At 37.0% G+C, this 18,805-nt stretch overlaps 1 pseudogene; it reads right to left on the minus strand.

Annotated features, from left to right (window-relative positions):
* The window catches only part of LOC133550458 (neural cell adhesion molecule 1-like), a 662,135-nt pseudogene that overhangs the window by 18,745 nt on the left and 624,585 nt on the right, over positions 1-18,805 (minus strand).

Below are 18,805 nucleotides of genomic sequence, written 5' to 3' on the forward strand. Positions count from 1 at the left end.
GCCTATCTCAGCTACAATCGGGCGGAAGGCGGGGTACACCCTGGACAAGTCGCCACCTCATCGCAGGGCTAACACAGATAGACAGACAACATTCACACTCACATTCACACACTAGGGCCAATTTAGTGTTGCCAATCAATCTATCCCCAGGTGCATGTCTTTGGAAGTGGGAGGAAGCCGGAGTACCCGGAGGGAACCCACGCATTCACGGGGAGAACATGCAAACTCCACACAGAAAGATCCCGAGCCTGGATTTGAACCCAGGACTGCAGGACCTTCGTATTGTGAGGCAGACGCACTAACCCCTCTGCCACCGTGAAGCCCCCAACAACATTATGATTTGTATATTTTCAGAATGTGCTTGTACTATTTTTAAACAAAGAAAAGTTGTCTTTATTTTTAAGTTATCGCGCCGTGATTTTACCAGTCCGGCCCACTTGGGAGTAGATTTTCCTCCGATCTAAAAATAAGTTTGACACCCCTGGGTTAGCGATTATTCTTTGGAGTATGACATTTTTGTTACGGTTTTCACGCAAAAAAACTGGCTAGATTTGAGAACAGGGTCCAGAAAGGGATGGCGTGAAATGTCGGTGATTGTAAAAAAAAAGAAAAAAAGAAAATGGGGGTAAATGTTCCTTTAAGAGGCAGTGAGGAGGGTGAACACAAAGTGGCGATGGTGCAAATATTCATACTCATTTTGGACTGGCGTGCTTGCGGTGCTGGACTCTGTGCCGGGGGGGTGGTCCTGGTTCGGGCCGCCGACGTGCGAGTCCTGACCCGGGGGGCTGGCGGAAGCCTCGGAGGGAGGAGCTTTGGGGGCGTCGCTCAGGTCCACCAGCGGCCCCGCGTTGGGTCGGGGCCCCCCCGACTCGGCCGAGGGGCTGCTTTTCGGGGGGCAGGCTTGGGTCGCCGGGCTGCAGTGCGCCGCGACGGAATTAGTAGCGGCATCGGAATGGAGCTGGTTTGCGTCTGTGGAGGCGGCGGGCCTGTTTTTTTGTGTGTTTTTTGGGGGGTGGGGCGAGGATAAAGGTGGGTGGACGGGCACCGGCAGAAATGTGAAGGGAGGAACAGAAAAAAAGGGGGTAGTGGGAGAAGGAGGGGGAGGCAGAGTGAGCGCTACTCAAACAAGGCAAGGTAGACAATAATAGCAACACGATTGTTAAGAACAACACAACTGTCAATCAACGATAGAAGGCGGGACTTAGAGCATTGGCGTGGGAGACTTTTTCCATCAACTTTGGCTTCGCTGCTGCTCACTGCTCCCCTCACCTCCCAGCAAGGGTGATGGGTCATATGCAAATAATAATTTCGCCACACTTACTGTGTGTGTGACAATCGTTGGTACTTTATCTTTAACTTCTACATTTGTTTGGGCAGGTTGTGAGTTCAAACCCCGGCCGACTCATACCAAAGACTATTAAAAATTGGACCCATTACCTCCCTGCTTGGCACTCAGCATCAAGGGTTGGATTTGGGGGTTAAATCTCCAAAAAATCATTCCCGGGCGTGGCCACCACTGCTGCTCACTGCTCCCCTCACCTCCCGGGGGTGAGCAAGGGTGATGGGTCAAATGCAGGGAATAATTTCGCCACATTTAGAGCGTGTGCGACAATCATTGGTACTTTAACATTAAATTTACAGTATATATTCCATGTTGTTTCCAATGTAATGTTTTTTCATTACCACTAGAGGGAGCCAGCGTGCCATCACTTAGACAATCAATGCATGATAAAGTGTGCAATGGTGACCTTGACATACTAAAAGGCCCATTAAAATTCACTCTAAAACGCTTTTTTTAAAGCTCAACTTTTTGTGATTAGGTAAAAAGATGTTCAAAATAAACCCTCATTTATTATTCTTATTCTTATTTTTTTTTATAGAATGCTTTTTATCCCTGAAAGATGAAAAGTCCCTTGAAAAAATGTTATTCTGGCCTTTTATTGATTTATTTTTGCTGCAGCTGGTACAAATACTGTAATAGTATACATGGTAATTGGGATTTATTTAATATTGTATATATTATGTAAAAAATATAAATATAATTTATCGTATTTCCTTGAATTGCCGCGGGCATATAGTATGCGCCTGCCTAGAATTACTGCCGGGTCAAACTCGTTTCGCAAAATATTATTTTTATTAGCGCATGTCTACAATTTCCGCCGGGTCGAACTCGTTTCGCAAAATATTCAGCATATGCCTAGAATTTCCGTCGGGTCAAACTCGTCATCATTTTCAAAATGGAGGAGGCTATTTGAATTATTTCAAATAAAGGCATAAAGGGAAGAAGATTAAGAGCTATTCAGTAGGATTTAAGGTCCAAGTTATTAAATATGCTAAAAAGAACAGTAAGCAGCTATGTTTTTTTAATATACCGTAGCTGCGTGTGTCAAATATGAGTCATTAAATGACTCCCGCCTCCTAGTGGTAGAGGGCGCTAGTGATCCTTCTTGCGACAACTCGGCTGCAGAAGAAGTGACAACAAGCAGCAAGAGTGAGCGGCGATCGTTTATTTTTTCCTCGCGCTTGCACTTTTAACATGGAGGATTACATATCTAAAATAAAACAGTTTTCTAAACTGGACTTTCAATCGAAGCAGGAGGTAATAAAGGAAGATCCCCATTGAGACAGAGAGACTTTCATAACTGAAGAAAGATAAGGAAGACTTCTATAAATAAGGTATCGATGCTTTTGATCAGAAGGAGCTGCGCATGGACTTCATTTATAAGTAAAGGTAAGACCATAATAATGTTTTTTTTATTAAATATGCTTTTCATGATGGTATCCTTACATCACACTCAAATTTATAAGCGCAGGCCTAAATTTACTGCATGCCTTTGGTAAGCAATCGTTTATTTTTTCCTCTCACTTGCACTTTTAACATGGAGGATTACATATCTAAAATAAAACAGTTTTATAAACTGGACTTTCAATCGGAGCAGGAGGTAATAAAGGAAGATCCCCATTGAGACAGAGAGACTTTTATAACTGAAGAAAGATAAGGAAGACTTCTATAAATAAGTTATCGATGCTTTTTGATCAGAAGAAGCTGCGCATGGACTTCATTTATAAGTAAAGGTAAGACCATAATAAAGTTTTTTTAATTAAATGTGCTTTTCATGATGGTATCCTTACATCACACTCAAATTTATAAGCGCAGGCCTAAATTTACCGCATGCCTTTGGTAAGCGCCGGAGTGAGAAGAGGTTTTAAAATAATTAGCGCATGCTTCACCACACCTGTTTACTTGACTTTGTCGTCATTATTCACAGTCATTGTTCTATTGTGCACATAAGATTTTATTCTTGTTTACCGTTCATATATGCAGTTAAGAGGGAGTAATTCGGTAAGTGACGGTCTGGCGATTTACCCAAAGGTGGGGGTTTGTTGTGACCGCCATTTTGAGTAGCTTTCGTCTTCTCTTTAATGGAATAAAACGGCACACTTTTTTGTCCGTCAAAGATACTTCAAGTTGTCTGTTTTTTGCGTTAAATGCGTAATAATCTATTATATACTGTATATATAAAATTTAAATATTACATACAGTGGGGCAAAAAAGTAGTTAGTCAGCCAGCGATTGTGCAAGTTCTCCCACTTAAAATGATGACAGAGGTCTGTAATTTTCATCATAGGTACACTTCAACTGTGAGAGACAGAATGTGAAAAAAAAATCCAGGAATTCACATTGTAGGAATTTTAAGGAATTTATTTGTAAAATTATGGTGGAAAATAAGTATTTGGTCAACCATTCAAAGCTCTCACTGATGGAAGGAGGTTTTGGCTCAAAATCTCACCATACATGGCCCCATTCATTCTTTCCTTAACACGGATCAATCGTCCTGTCCCCTTAGCAGAAAAACAGCCCCAAAGCATGATGTTTCCACCCCCATGCTTCACAGTAGGTATGGTGTTCTTGGGATGCAACTCAGTATTCTTCTTCCTCCAAACACGACGAGTTGAGTTTATACCAAAAAGTTCTATTTTGGTTTTATCTGACCACATGACATTCTCCCAATCCTCTTTTGTATCATCCATGTACTCGTCGTGTTTGGAGGAAGAAGAATACTGAGTTGCATCCCAAGAACACCATACCTACTGTGAAGCATGGGGGTGGAAACATCATGCTTTGGGGCTGTTTTTCTGCTAAGGGGACAGGACGATTGATCCGTGTTAAGGAAAGAATGAATGGGGCCATGTATCGTGAGATTTTGAGCCAAAACCTCCTTCCATCAGTGAGAGCTTTGAATGGTTGACCAAATACTTATTTTCCACCATCATTTACAAATAAATTCTTTAAAATTCCTACAATGTGAATTCATGGATTTTTTTTTCAAATTCTGTCTCTCACAGTTGAAGTGTACCTATGATGAAAATTACAGACCTCTGTCATCATTTTAAGTGGGAGAACTTGCGCAATCGGTGGCTGACAAAATACTTTTTTGCCCCACTGTATATGTTATATTTTATATTGCTACTTAGGTACATTTTTAATCTACTTAATACCTGCATTATCCTTTCCATCCTTTGAAACTGAGCTAATGTGTGGAATAATTTCCCTAGTGGATCAATAAAATTTACCCAAATCTAAGAAAGGGACAAGCGGTAGAAAATGGATGGCTCGAATCTAAGTGCTTAGAGCAGGGTTGCCCAAAGTGGGACCCATGTGGCAAATGTGGCCCGCCGATTTGTTTTGTTTGGCCCACAGAAGGGTGGGAAATGTATTATTTACAGCAGCTACACAACAGCTAAGCACACAATAACACGCAAGCTAGACGTATGTAGTAATAATTGAGCAATATTGCAGTCCAAATTTCTCAACATAAACAAGTATTAAACAATTATAGTTGCATATTACTTACTAAGTCTCCGAGGCATATTAGAAAGCATCCAGTAAGAAACGTGTCCACGTCATTCAACTTACTGCTTCGTCTGCTTAAATTTGTGAAATATTGCGGCCAACAGGTGTCGACAGAAGCAAAAATGCCACTCCAATTCAAATTAAAAACAGCATAAGTCCATTTTAGATGGTTGATAATAAGTAGGTTCCTGTTTTTCATACTTCCCATTAGGGTTGTACGGTATACCGGTACTGGTATAGCATCGCAGTACTAATAAATCAAAAATGGTACTATACTCTGTTTGAAAAGTACAAACCCCGTTTCCATATGAGTTGGGAAATTGTGTTAGATGTAAATATAAACGGAATACAATGATTTGCAAATCGTTTTCAACCCAGATTCAATTGAATGCACTACAAAGACAAGATATTTGATGTTCAAACTCATAAACTTTTATGGGTTTTTTTTGCAAATAAAAATTATCTTAGAATTTCATGGCTGCAACACGTGCCAAAGTAGTTGGGAAAAGGCATGTTCACCACTGTGTTACATCACCTTTTTTTTTAACAACACTCAATAAACCTTTGGGAACTGAGTAGACACATTTTTTAAGCTTTTCATGTGGAATTCTTTCCCATTCTTGCTTGATATATAGCTTAAGTTGTTCAACAGTCCGGGGTCCCTGTTGTCGTATTTTATGCTTCAAAATTTTCAGTGGGAGAAAGGTCTGGACTAGTGTAGTACCCGGACTCTTTTACCATGAAGCCACGCTGTTGTAACACGTGGTGTGGCATTGTCTTGCTGAAATAAGCAGGGGCGTTCATGATAACGTTGCTTGGATGACAACATATGTTGCTCCAAAACTTGTATGTACCTTTCAGCATTAATGGTGCCTTCACAGATGTGCAAGTTACCCATGCCTTGGGCACTAATACACCCCCATACCATCACAGATGCAGGCTTTTGAATTTTGCGCCTATAACAATCCGAATGGTTCTTTTCCTCTTTGTTCCCGAGGACACAAATGTCAAAAGTTTCCAAAAACTATTTGAAATGTGGACTCGTCAGACCACAGAACACTTTTATACTTTGCATCAGTCCATCTTAGATGATCTCGGGCCCAGAGAAACCAGCGGCGTTTCTGGATGTTGTTGATAAATGGCTTTTGCTTTGCATAGTAGAGCTTTAACTTGCACTTACAGATGTAGCGACGAACATTATTTAGGGACAGTGGTTCTCTGAAGTCTTCCTGAGTCCATGCGGTGATATCCTTTAGAGATTGATGTCGGTTTTTGATACAGTGCCGTCTGAGGGATCGCAGGTCACGGTCATTTATTGTTGGTTTCCGGCCATGCCGCTTACGTGGAGTGATTTCTCCAGATTCTCCGAACCTTTTGATGATATTATGGACCGTACATGTTAAAATCCCTAAATTTCTTGCAATTGCACTTTGAAAAACGTTGTTCTTAAACTGTTTGACTATTTGCTCACGCAGTTGCGGACAAAGGGGTGCACATTTTTTTGGGAAGCTGTTTTTATACCCAATCATGGCACCCACCTGTTCCCAATTAGCCTGCACACCTGTGGGATATTCCAAATAAGTGTTTGATGAGCATTCTTCAATTTTATCAATATTTATTGCCGCCTTTCCCAACTTCTTTTTCACGTGTAGCTGGCATCAAATTCTAAAGTTAATGATTTTTTGCACACAAAAAAAAATGTTTATCAGTTTTAACATCAAATATGTTGTCTTTGTAGCATATTCAACTGAATATGGCTTGAAAATGATTTGCAAATCACTGTAGTCAGTTTATATTTACATCTAACACAATTTACCAACTTAAATAGCATATATAGCATTTTTAGTGATCAGTAAAATGCATACATAGCATATCATACCAAAGATGATAAAAATGGGACCCATTACCTCCCTGCTTGTCACTCCTCATCAAGGGTTGGAATTGGGGGTTGAATCACCAAAAATGATTCCCGGGCGTGGTCACTGCTGCTACTCACTGCTCCCCTCACCTCCCAGGGGGCGATCAAGGGCAATGGGTCAAATGCAGGGAATCATTTTGCCACACCGAGTGTGTGTGTGTGACAATCATTGGTACTTTAACTTTAATATAGCATATATTAGCATTGTTAGTGATCAGTAAAATACAAAGAAACATTTTTTTTCTTTTTTTCAAGCTATTTGTCATTGGTATTACTTCCTGTCCAGCGCTCTTATTTCTTTCTTCCACTTCCTTTCCAGCCATCTGACCCCTGGCTTGAGTGATGATGTTCCACACCTGTCCCCAACCACTAATCTACCAGCGTCGCCTTCTTAGCAATGCTGGTTCATTGTTATATAATAATGCTGCCTTTATTTGATGTTATGCCTTGCCTTGCGTTTGTTTTCATGCTCACCTGTGAACTACTGCCCTCATTTGTGTCCCTAATAAAAAAAAAATAAAATAAAAAAAAATTCCCGCTTTACGTGCACATCGCCTGCCGTCTCTGCGTCTTGGGTTCATGCCAACAGCCTGCATTAAAGAAGACCTAACTTCTTGTAAAGTCACTCACTCTGGTTCTGTCAGAGGCGTGGTCTCGTTGGGCTCGGTGGGTCCAACTCCTTCCTGGTTCTTAGTTTGCTCCTCTTCGGTTCTCACCTCCACAATGGGCTCCTTGGACTCATCCTTCCTGTTGGCAGGAGACAAACTTAGCAACCAATTGGGCAACGGAAGAAGAACTGCTCACCCCCAAATCCTCCACACAACCTCCTCCGACCTCCAAGGACAAAGCTACGAACTATGGGAGACCGGGCTTTCTGCTCCGCTGCTCCCAGTCTGTGGAACGCTCTCCCTGACCACCTGAGGGCGCCTCAGACTGTGGATGCTTTTAAAAAAGGCTTAAAAACCCTTCTTAAAAAAAAAAAAGCTTTTATATCGATATATATGCTTGTTATAGCTATTAGGCTGTTTGTAGTTTTATATTGTATTTATTTTTTTATTCCTTTTTTTAAATTATTATTATTATTACATTTTTTTTACACTGTGAAACTTTGAGGTTGTGTGCTCAACGTAAAGTGCTTTTTTACAAATAAAATCTATTATTATTATTATTATATTTATAACATTTTAACAAAAGTGCAGTTAGAACGTGTTAAAGGAGCCATATGTAATTATTTCATCATTAAATGGCATTAATAAATCGGGTTATTTTCGAATACCTTCATAACGGATCACGGTTGTCCAGCCGGGATATGCTCATTTCAAATTTCGATTTACAGCCCCAAAATCTTGTCATTGTTTTAATTTCGATGCCCCGCCCTCCATCGTTTGACCAATTAAAAAGCACTTGAGTGTGTCACACCCAGGTTTATAAAGTGCTAACTTTATGTAGCATAATGTTAGCTAATTAGCGCTCTTACTTTGGAAAGCCGTGAGCAACCCCCGCTTCGAAAAGCTGTGCACTGCAAAACGTGCTCCTTGTAGCTACGAATCCCGACTTTTACATTTTAACCAAAAAAAAAAAAAAAATCAGCGTAGATTATTTTATTCCTGTTTTTTTTTGGAGGTTAAAGTGTTTTTGTCATGTTTTGTGGTCAAGTTCTGTTTTGTTGTAGTGTCATTGGGCACTCTTGTTTGTTTTGTAACCATGCCAACCCATCAGTTTTCACCTATTATGTGTTCACGACTCACGCACTTGTCATCACTGCACCTATTTAAGCCTGTAGTTGCCAGGCAGTCAGCCTGGCGACATCACCTTCTACTCACCCTCGGCACACCCTTGTTATCCATGCTGATGATCCATGTTCCTTTCTTGTTCCAAGTAAGTTTTTCGTTATTCATGCCATAGTGCAAGTTTTGTTTTATGTCCACAGTTTTGCCTTAGTGCAAGTTTTTGTTTTCATACCCAAGTTTTAAACCTCCGCTGGGAGTGCCTTTCGTTTTTTCCTTTTTATAGTAAAATTAGAATATGTCATTACCTTCACGTCTTGTCCGGTGCAATCGCTTTGCACCACGGAAAAACAGACCACACCACAGTCCTCACCTTGACAGTTTTGAATATTGTCCTACTGAGTTAATGTTACTGATCAATTCGAATTCAGTATTATTTACTGAATTTATTCAATCTTATTTTTCAGTATAAAAACGACTAGTCGGAGTAGCTGGGGAGAGGGAGGTCTGGGCTTCTCTGCTTAGGCTGCTGCCCCCGCGACCCGACCTCGGATAAGCGGAAAAAGTCTGTAACATTTTTTTTATTGTTTGAATAGGGATTTCTTTTTAAATTTCAGGCCAACATTTTTTTAATAAAGTTATTATTTGTGTTAAGTTAAGCTTGATGTCTTTCTTTTGTTGTGTTTTTTGGTAATAGGGATACAATGTTATGCAGAGGTGTACTTATAACAATTTTATAGACAAATTATACAACAAGTAAATGGAAAAAAAAAGTGAGAATCGCTGTCTTACGTGAAGGCCGCCTTGCCCTCCTCGATGTCCTTGCCCTTGGCGCCCGGCCCGGCCTTCCCGCAGAAGTTGACGGCGATGCACATGAGGAGTCCGCACTTGTTGAGGAAGAAACACGTCACGTCCACGGCGATCAGGAGCAGGAAGAAGACCACCATGAGGATGCCCACTATGGCGCCCGTGCTCAGTCCTGAGCCGCCGCCCGACGCCCCTGCCGAGTGGAGGAGCGGGTGGAGAAAAGCAAATGTGATCATGGCCCCGGGATGCTAACAGGCTAACGTGCAAACGGAAAACGCCATAAAAGGAAAAGTATATCTAAAATGGTGAAATTGTTTTTTCTAAAATACGATATTTATATGTATCAAGGTTATAAACAACGTAAACCACAAATGTACAAATGAGTATCAAATTGTACTACAAAGAAATTCAAAATGGAAATAGATGCTTTTCCATAAAAAAAAATAATGATATTGAAAAAATTAGGAATAACTTTTTTTTTGATTGAGAAATTTATTGCCATTTTAGACAATTAAATCCATGTAATGCTTTAAAAAGGCAAATTAATGGGACACAAAGCCAAAGGCTTGTTTTAATTGTGGTCCATTACATATTACATTTGATATATAAGATATATAACCTGTAACATGTACATAAAAAACGCATGTATATGTGTATATATATATATATATATATATATATATATATATATATATATATATATATATGTATATATATATATATATATATATATACATATATATATATATATATATATATATGTATGTATGTATGTATGTGTGTGTATGTATGTATATATATATATATATATATATATATATATGCATATATATATATGCATATATATATATATATATACACATACATACATACATACATACATACATATATATATACATATACATATATATATACATATACATATATATATATATATATATATATATATATATATATATATATATATATATATATATGTATGTGTGGGAAAAATCACAAGACTACTTCATCTCTACAGAACTGTTTCATGAGGGATTACCTCAATTGTCAGGAGATTTTTTTAAAATAAATCGTGACCAATACGTTTTTTTTAACACTCCACTTCAACTTAAAGACAACATTAAGTGCATTCCAGACCATTACTAACAGGTTAGTGTTTTTCATACCTACAATTGTTCCCATTTGGACTCATTTCACTTCATCAAACAACTTTTAACATTCCACTCTACGAAATAACATGTATGTATAAAGCATGTATGATTTGTGCTGATATATCAGATAAATATTGATATCTGAAGTTGGGATAAAAGTTTAGTCGTGTCACATAGATGGACTGTGTTTACATAACAGGAAGCCATTTTTTTTTAATATCACATCATTTTTGTCACTTTTTCAATATTTTTTGTGGTAATTCATTATAAAAATAAAATTGGTATTTTTTTTAAATTTATTTTATAAATCACAAAATAATTAATTTTCCCAACATTGCACCTTAAACTGTTTTCTAAAACAACCTTCTCTATATTTTAAATTTCATTTGAGGTAAATGATTGTAAAGTCCTTTAGAGTGTACTCTTACATCTTTAAATAATCATTATTTATTTTTAAATAATGAACAGAATAACTCACCAATTATTTACCCTAATTTCCATCCATTTTCTACCGCTTGTCCCTTTGGGGTCGCTTGGGGGGAGGGGGGTACTGGAGCCTAAACATAGTTGGTTTGTACTATATAATTTTAATATAATTTACATTTTAAATAAATTAACCAAATTTAGTAGGTAAACAACTACAACAGGTACATAATTGAAAGTAAAAAAATAACATACCCATCTAGGAACCTTGGGTTTGATTTACTGCTAGTTTTTAAATTGGTTAATGTACACAATTTTTATTTTATTTTTTTGTATATATATTTATTTATTCATTTGATAGAGGAATTATAATACGAGTACTGAGAAAACACAAAATACATTTTGTTTGACCATCCCCCCAAAAATAAAAAATAAAATAAAATAAATAGATAAAATAAAATAAATAGATAATATAAAATAAATACAATAAAAACAATAAAAAATAACTAAATAAAAGTAGAATAATAACACCCTAAACCCTAACCCTAACCCTAACCCAAAAAGGGGGACAAATATTTAACAACACAAATAAAAATCACAAACATACAGAGAAGTGTCACTGAATAAAAACAACAACAACAACAACAACAACAACAACAAGAAAAAGAGTTGAGGTGAGTTTGAAGGTTCATTGTCACCAGTGTCACATTTACCCTATAGTCTCTTTAATTTAGCTATGGAACTAATTATTTTGTATTTTCAATTAATGCTCACATTTGTAGGTATTTAAATATATCTTATAAAATACCCTGTATTTACTGTTAATTTAATTACATTTTTGGTAACACTTTAGTATGGGGAACATATTCACCTTTACTAACCCTAACCCTAACCCTAACCCTAACCCTACAACCCTAACCAAGTAACTCTAAATGAAGTCTTTGGTACTTGGAATATGTTCCCCATACTTAAGTGTTACCAAATGTTTTTATTAATAATTCACTCCAAGCCCTATTATTTACTTCCTAAAATTTAAACTTAATTCTAAGTAATTACGTTTAAAATACTTAAAAATCTCTAAAGTCTTAGTGGCCACATGCGTGGACATCACCTTTAGGCTCTTATTTGCAAAATTGTGTACACTACTGAATTGGGGTCTTATGGCCACTTATGTGGACACTTATACTACCATCTGGGGGTGTCAGAAGAGTATAACATACAATGGAATTTGGGAAAAAAAAAGTGTAAAAATAAGAATTAGCATGTCACTAAACATTAAGTACACGCTTGTGTACTTATGAACTAAGTACATCATATCAAAAGATGATTCTTAAGTTTTTATTCTAATTAATAAGCCCAAATAGCAAAGAGAAATAAATTAAAAAAACATGTAAACAAACAGGTTAAAGTGCAACTTCCAATAATCATTATTTATTTTTTAAATAATAAAATCATATTTATTTTAAGCCTTTATTTCATTAACATCCCTTTTTTTTACGTTATGATTTTAATATATTTTTACTGAATTAATTAATAGTTAAATAAAATAAATTTCCCCAACTTTGCACCTTAATTTTTTTTTCAAAATCGACCTTAGCGTTTTAGTTGTGTGGCTCGGAGGAAAGGTTAAATTATGCGGACCATGTGACCCCCCAAGGAGAAGAGCGTCTGCTGGCAGCGTCGCTATGGCAACCACAAATGTCGGGATGACTGATGGCAGCCTTTTCTATTTCAATTTTACTTTGTAAAAATGTTTACTTTCCTGCACGCCGAATACATTTTTCAAAGGCAATCGTATTCTAATTGGACGTCTTCCGCCTTCCCGTAAAGCACGCGAGACCGCCGTCGGCATGCGAGGAGGTGCGCTTGTTTTCCACCCCCCAACCCACCGGCCTTATTTACATTTTAACAGGAGCAATAAATCACGTGTAGTCAAAGCCCAGGGAAGTCAGAGAATAAATCTGGCAAGTGTCAAGATGGGTGACACAAACATTTCTCTTAACGGCGCTGCCCTGAGATTGCAGCTGATAAGCCTCACTGGTAACTAAAATGCAGCGTAACAATAATAATAATAATAATAATATTGCATTATTACTGAAGTGACAGGTAATGATTGCGTCCAATCACTTCCTACAGCTTGTGCAACACATCAAACTGACAAAAATCCAATCAGAATCTGCCATTCTCCCCCCCCCCCCTTATCTACAGTTATCGTCCAAAAGTGTGACGATAACCACAGAAAACAGAAATATCGCAGCATCGGAAAAAAAAAACGACTTAAAAAGACAAGCGCACTCCTTTTGGAATCCCCATGTAAGACAAGAAGACGTGTTTTTCTGTTTGTTTTATGCATTCTAACTCGTAAAATACGGCAAGGAAGAGGCGGCTCACAGTGCAGCTAATATTCCGCCCTTAAAACACTTAAAAAATACTATAAAATACTATAGTCCCCAAACTACGCCCCCCGTTCGAGATCTGGCCCGTGGGAAGTCTCAAGTTAAAAATGTATTTATTTATTTATTATTATTATTTTCTTAAATCTGTCCTCTCTAATCCATTTTCTACCGATTGTTGCGGTAGAAAATGGATTGTACCAGCGTTCGAGATCCGGCCCGCGGGAAGTGGCAAATAAAAAAAAATATATATATATATATATATTTTATTTATTTATTTTATTTTTTTTTTTTAAATCTGTCCTTTCTAATCCATTTTCCACCGCTTGTTGCTTGTAACTCTCAGTCTCCTAGCCGCTCAGGCAAATCACATTGTCTAAAAATGCATTTTCCAATCGATGACGTGATATCATCTACATATATATTTATATACTTATATTTATATATATATATATATATATATATATATATATATATATATATGTATATATACATATATATACATATATATGTATATATATATATATATATATATATATATATATATATATATATATATATACATATGTATATATATACATATATATGTGTGTATATATGTACATATATATATAAATATAAATATATTTATACATACATATATATATACATACATATATATGCATACATATATACATATACATACATATATATACATATATACACATATATATACATATTATGTATACATATATATGTATATATACATATATATACATATATGTGTGTATATATATATATATATATATGTATACATATATATGTATATATACATATATGTGTGTATATATATATATATATATATATATATATATATATATATACATACATATACAGGTATATGTGTTTATATATATATACATACATATATACATATACATATACATACATATATATATACATACATATATACATATACATATACATACATACATGTATATATACATATATACATACACATATACATACATACATGTATATATACATATATACATACACATATATATATATATATATATATATATATATATATATATATATATATATATATATATATATATATATATATATATATATACACATATATATACATATATACACATATATATATATACATATATATAAAAATAAATAAACAGCCCAGTCCCTATTTTAACCCAAAGCGGCCCCCGGGTCAAAAAGTTTGGGGCCCACTGCTCTATAGGATTGAATAATTAACCAAGTATTAGTAATATTTTTGTTATAATTGCTAACGCAGAGGGACTACTTTTAGCTGCGCCGTAAAAACAGAGCGCTAACTAGCTTAAACTGCTGCGCTTTATATACTTCTGCACTTTAAGCTGTTTGTTTACATGCTATTTTTTAATTTCTCTTTGGTACTGGGGCTTATTGGACCCTAATTAGAATAAAAACTAAGAATCATCTTTTGATATGATTTACTTAGTCCATAAGTACACAAATGTGTACTTCATGTTAAGTGACATGCTAATTCTTATTTTTACACTTTTTTGTTTTCCGATTTCCATTGTATGTTATACTCTTCTGACACCGCCAGATGGCAGTATAAGTATCCACATAAACGGCCATAATACTCCAACTCAGTAATGTACACAATTTTGGAAATAAGAGCTAAAAGGTGATTGTCCACGTATGTGGCCACTAAACCTTTAGAGGTTTTTAAATGAAGCTGCTAAAATACTGACACTTGACTTGTAATTCGAATACCCTCTATGTATTGTACTTGTATTTCAAATTGTTTATCATTGTGCGATTCTAATATTGTTGTGTATTGTATTTTCAATCCTGTGTAATTTTATGAGCATTGTGCTAAATCTGGTGCAGCCATCTCCTTAATGTAAGTGCACGTTGTATTTCAAATAAACCCAAAAAATATAATGTTGCTACATCCAGCCGGTGAGCTGCTGCATCGCCTCTGAGTTGGTGAGGGTTAATTCTATATTATAAACCATGCTTCTCACCTGGATAGTAGAAGGTTTTCAACTTTGACATCCAACTCAGACCCGAAGATGGCGAGAAAACACGGGAAAAAAAGGCTTGTTCGCTGCAATTTTTTTTCACCTTTCCTGAGGATTATGCTTAATTCTTCATCTATAAATCATCCCATTAGTCGGCTTCCCAGTGAGAGCAGACATTATACAGTAAGTGATTGTTATATTATGTTCATTGTTTGTATATCTTGTTTAGCACTTAGCAATAATGCTTATCGCTCAGCTTCTAAAACGTGTGTCTCATCCTCTTTATGTTCAGGCTCAAAAATGTAAGTTTCATTTTCACATCGCAGTTATGACTGCCCTAAGAGGGCGGCTTATAACCGTGAATAATTTATGAGTAAAAATGTATGGGGATTTACCTCATGACATATTGTTATACAATTTTATGCAATTATTAAATATTATATATATGTATGCTGTAATTGAAGTGAATTATATTTATATAGCGCTTTTTTCTAGAAACTCAAATCAATTTACATAGTGAAACCCATTATCTACATCTTTAAGTTACGTTTAAACCAGTATGGCAGGGACCGGGAGCAGGTGGCTACAGTGTCTTGCCCAAAGACACAACGGGCAGAAACAGGCATCAAACCTGGAACCCTCCAGTTGCTGGCACGGCCGTTCTGACAACCCAGCCCCAATTTTTATTTTTTTTATTTTTTATTTTTTTAGATATTTCAGTAAAAAGCTGGCAGCTCAGTTGCCACAATTTTACTGTAAAACAGGCTCGGAGCATAATACTACCACCACCATGCTTGACTGTAGGTGTGGTGCTCCTGCGATTAAAGGCCTTACCTTTTCTCCTCCAAACATATTGCTGGGTATTGTGGCCAAACAGCTCATTTTTTGTTTCATCTGACCATAGAACTTTTCCTCCAGAAGGTCTTATCTTTGTCCATGTCATGTCAGATGAAACAGACTTGGTCACCTTTTCAGTCGACCCATATTAAATTCATGAAAAGAACCAAACTTCATAAATGTTTTTTGTGACCAACAAGCATGTGCTCCAGTCACTCTATCACAAACAAATAAGAGTTATAGAAATGACTGGAAACCATATTTTATGTAGTATTTGTCAACTTTTGACCACGACTCTACACGTGTATAAAAATCGATGACGGAGGCTTTTGGAAAGTTTTTTTTTTAGAGCTCCAATTGGCTCCAATGTTAGCTGACTTTGGCTAGTGTTTATTTACGATTTAGAATGCATTAAAAAAAAAAAAAAAACAACATATGGATTGTGAAAATAATAAGCACAAAAACTGCAGTCCCCCTTTAACATTTTCCAATATGACGAAGAAAATAGGCAAGAAATGTCCAATAGGGGGCGCTCAAAGCAGTTCGCACGGATGTCTTTAGCATTGTTTCCACAACCACCCTTGATAAAAACCCCTATTTTTTGTTTCTATATAAAGTTTACATGAATAAATATTGCAGGAGTTTGACGTGTAAAAGGACAGGAAGAAAAAAGAGATAAGGAGTGATAACGCGGACAAAGGGGGAAAAAAAGTGTCTGGGAGGACGTGAGGCGTCTTTCCTGCAGCCTCGCCACGACGTCCTCTCACTGAGGAGACCTGGAGAGAGGACAGACAGCGGACAAGAAACGGAGAAAAAGACGGAGAAGGACAAGGACAACACACAGACAAACACTCGTGCCGGAAGTGTGTCCCCGAGGGTCAAAAACCAACGCCATGTTTTCGCAATTCCTCGTACAGTGGGGCAAAAAAGTATTTAGTCAGCAACGAATAGTGCAAGTTCTCCCACTTAAAATGATGACAGAGGTCTGTAATTGTCATCATAGGTACACTTCAACTGTGAGAGACAGAATGTAAAAAGAAAATCCAGGAATTCACATTGTAGGAATTTTAAAGAATTGATTTGTAAATTATGGTGGAAAATAAGTATTTGGTCAATCATTCAAAGCTCTCACTAAATGAAGGAGGTTTTGGCTCAAAATCTCACAATACATGGCCCCATTCATTCTTTCCTTAACACGGATCAATCGTCCTGTCCTCTTAGCAGAAAAACAGCCTCAAAGCATGATGTTTCCACCCCCATGCTTCACAGTAGGTGTGGTGTTCTTGGGATGCAACTCAGTATTCTTCTTCCTCCAAATACGACGAGTTGAGTTCATACCAAAAAGTTCTATTTTGGTTTAATCTGACCACATGACATTCTCCCATGTGCTCTCTGGCAAACTTCAGACGGGCCTGGACATGCACTGGCTTGAGCAGAGGGACACGTCTGGCACTGCAGGATTTGATTCCCTGTCAGCGTAGTGTGCTACTGATGGTAACCTTTGTTACTTTGGTCCCAGCTCTCTGCAGGTCATTCACCAGGTCCCCCTGTGTGGTTCTGGGGTTTTTGCTCTCCGTTCTCATGATCATTTTGACCCCACGGGATGAGATCTTGCGTGGAGCCCCAGATCGAGGGAGATTATCAGTGGTCTTGTATGTCTTCCATTTTCTGATAATTGCTCCCACAGTTGATTTTTTCACACCAAGCTGCTTGCCTATTGTAGATTCACTCTTCCCAGTCTGGTGCAGGTCTACAATTCTTTTCCTGGTGTCCTTCAACAGCTCTTTGGTCTTGGCCATAGTGGAGTTTGGAGTCTGACTGTTTGAGGCTCTGGACAGGTGTCTTTTATACAGATAACGAGTTCAAACAGGTTCCGTTAATACAGGTAACGAGTGGAGGACAGAAGAGCTTCTTAAAGAAGAAGTTACAAGTCTGTGAGAGCCAGAGATCTTCCTCGTTTGAAGTGAGCAAATACTTATTTTCCACCGTAAATTACAAATAAATTATTCAAAATTCCTACAATGTGAATTTCTAGATTTTTTTTCCCGCATTCTGTCTTTCACAGTTGAAGTGTACCTATGATGAAAATGACAGACCTCTGTCATCATTTTAAGTGGGAGAACTTGCACAATCGGTGGCTGACTAAATACTTTTTAGCCCCACTGAAAGGTTTTGTCATCTTTTTTGTTTTGCTCAAAAACGAGCAGCAAAGCGTGTCGGAGGTTCGTCCGAAAAAAAAAAACATTTCTCTATTCATTTCAGTCTACAAACATAGCCGTCACGGCGTCTCTGGTGAGAATGCGAGACGACAGGAACTTTTAATCAAAATATTATAATGCCGAGTGAAGCGTTTTTCCAATGCTGAGTCTGATAAAGTGCCCACGTCCTGTTTCCCACTTTCATGTCTCATCGAACCCCTGGAAAGTATGTGATTATTTTTTAGGGATCTAGTAAGACAAAACCCGTGCAGTCACAGGGAGAACCACCACAAAGACAAGATATTTCATGTTGGAACTGAGAAACTTAATTTTTTGGGGGGGCAAATAATCATTAACTTAGAATTTAATGGCAGCAACACATTGCAAAAAAGTTGTCACAGGGGCATTTTTACCACTGTGTTACATGGCCTTTCCTTTTAACAACACTCTTTTAACAAACTTTTCAGGTGGAATTCTTTCC

The sequence above is a fragment of the Nerophis ophidion genome, linkage group LG04, assembly GCF_033978795.1.
Source record: "Nerophis ophidion isolate RoL-2023_Sa linkage group LG04, RoL_Noph_v1.0, whole genome shotgun sequence".
NCBI lineage: Eukaryota > Metazoa > Chordata > Actinopteri > Syngnathiformes > Syngnathidae > Nerophis > Nerophis ophidion.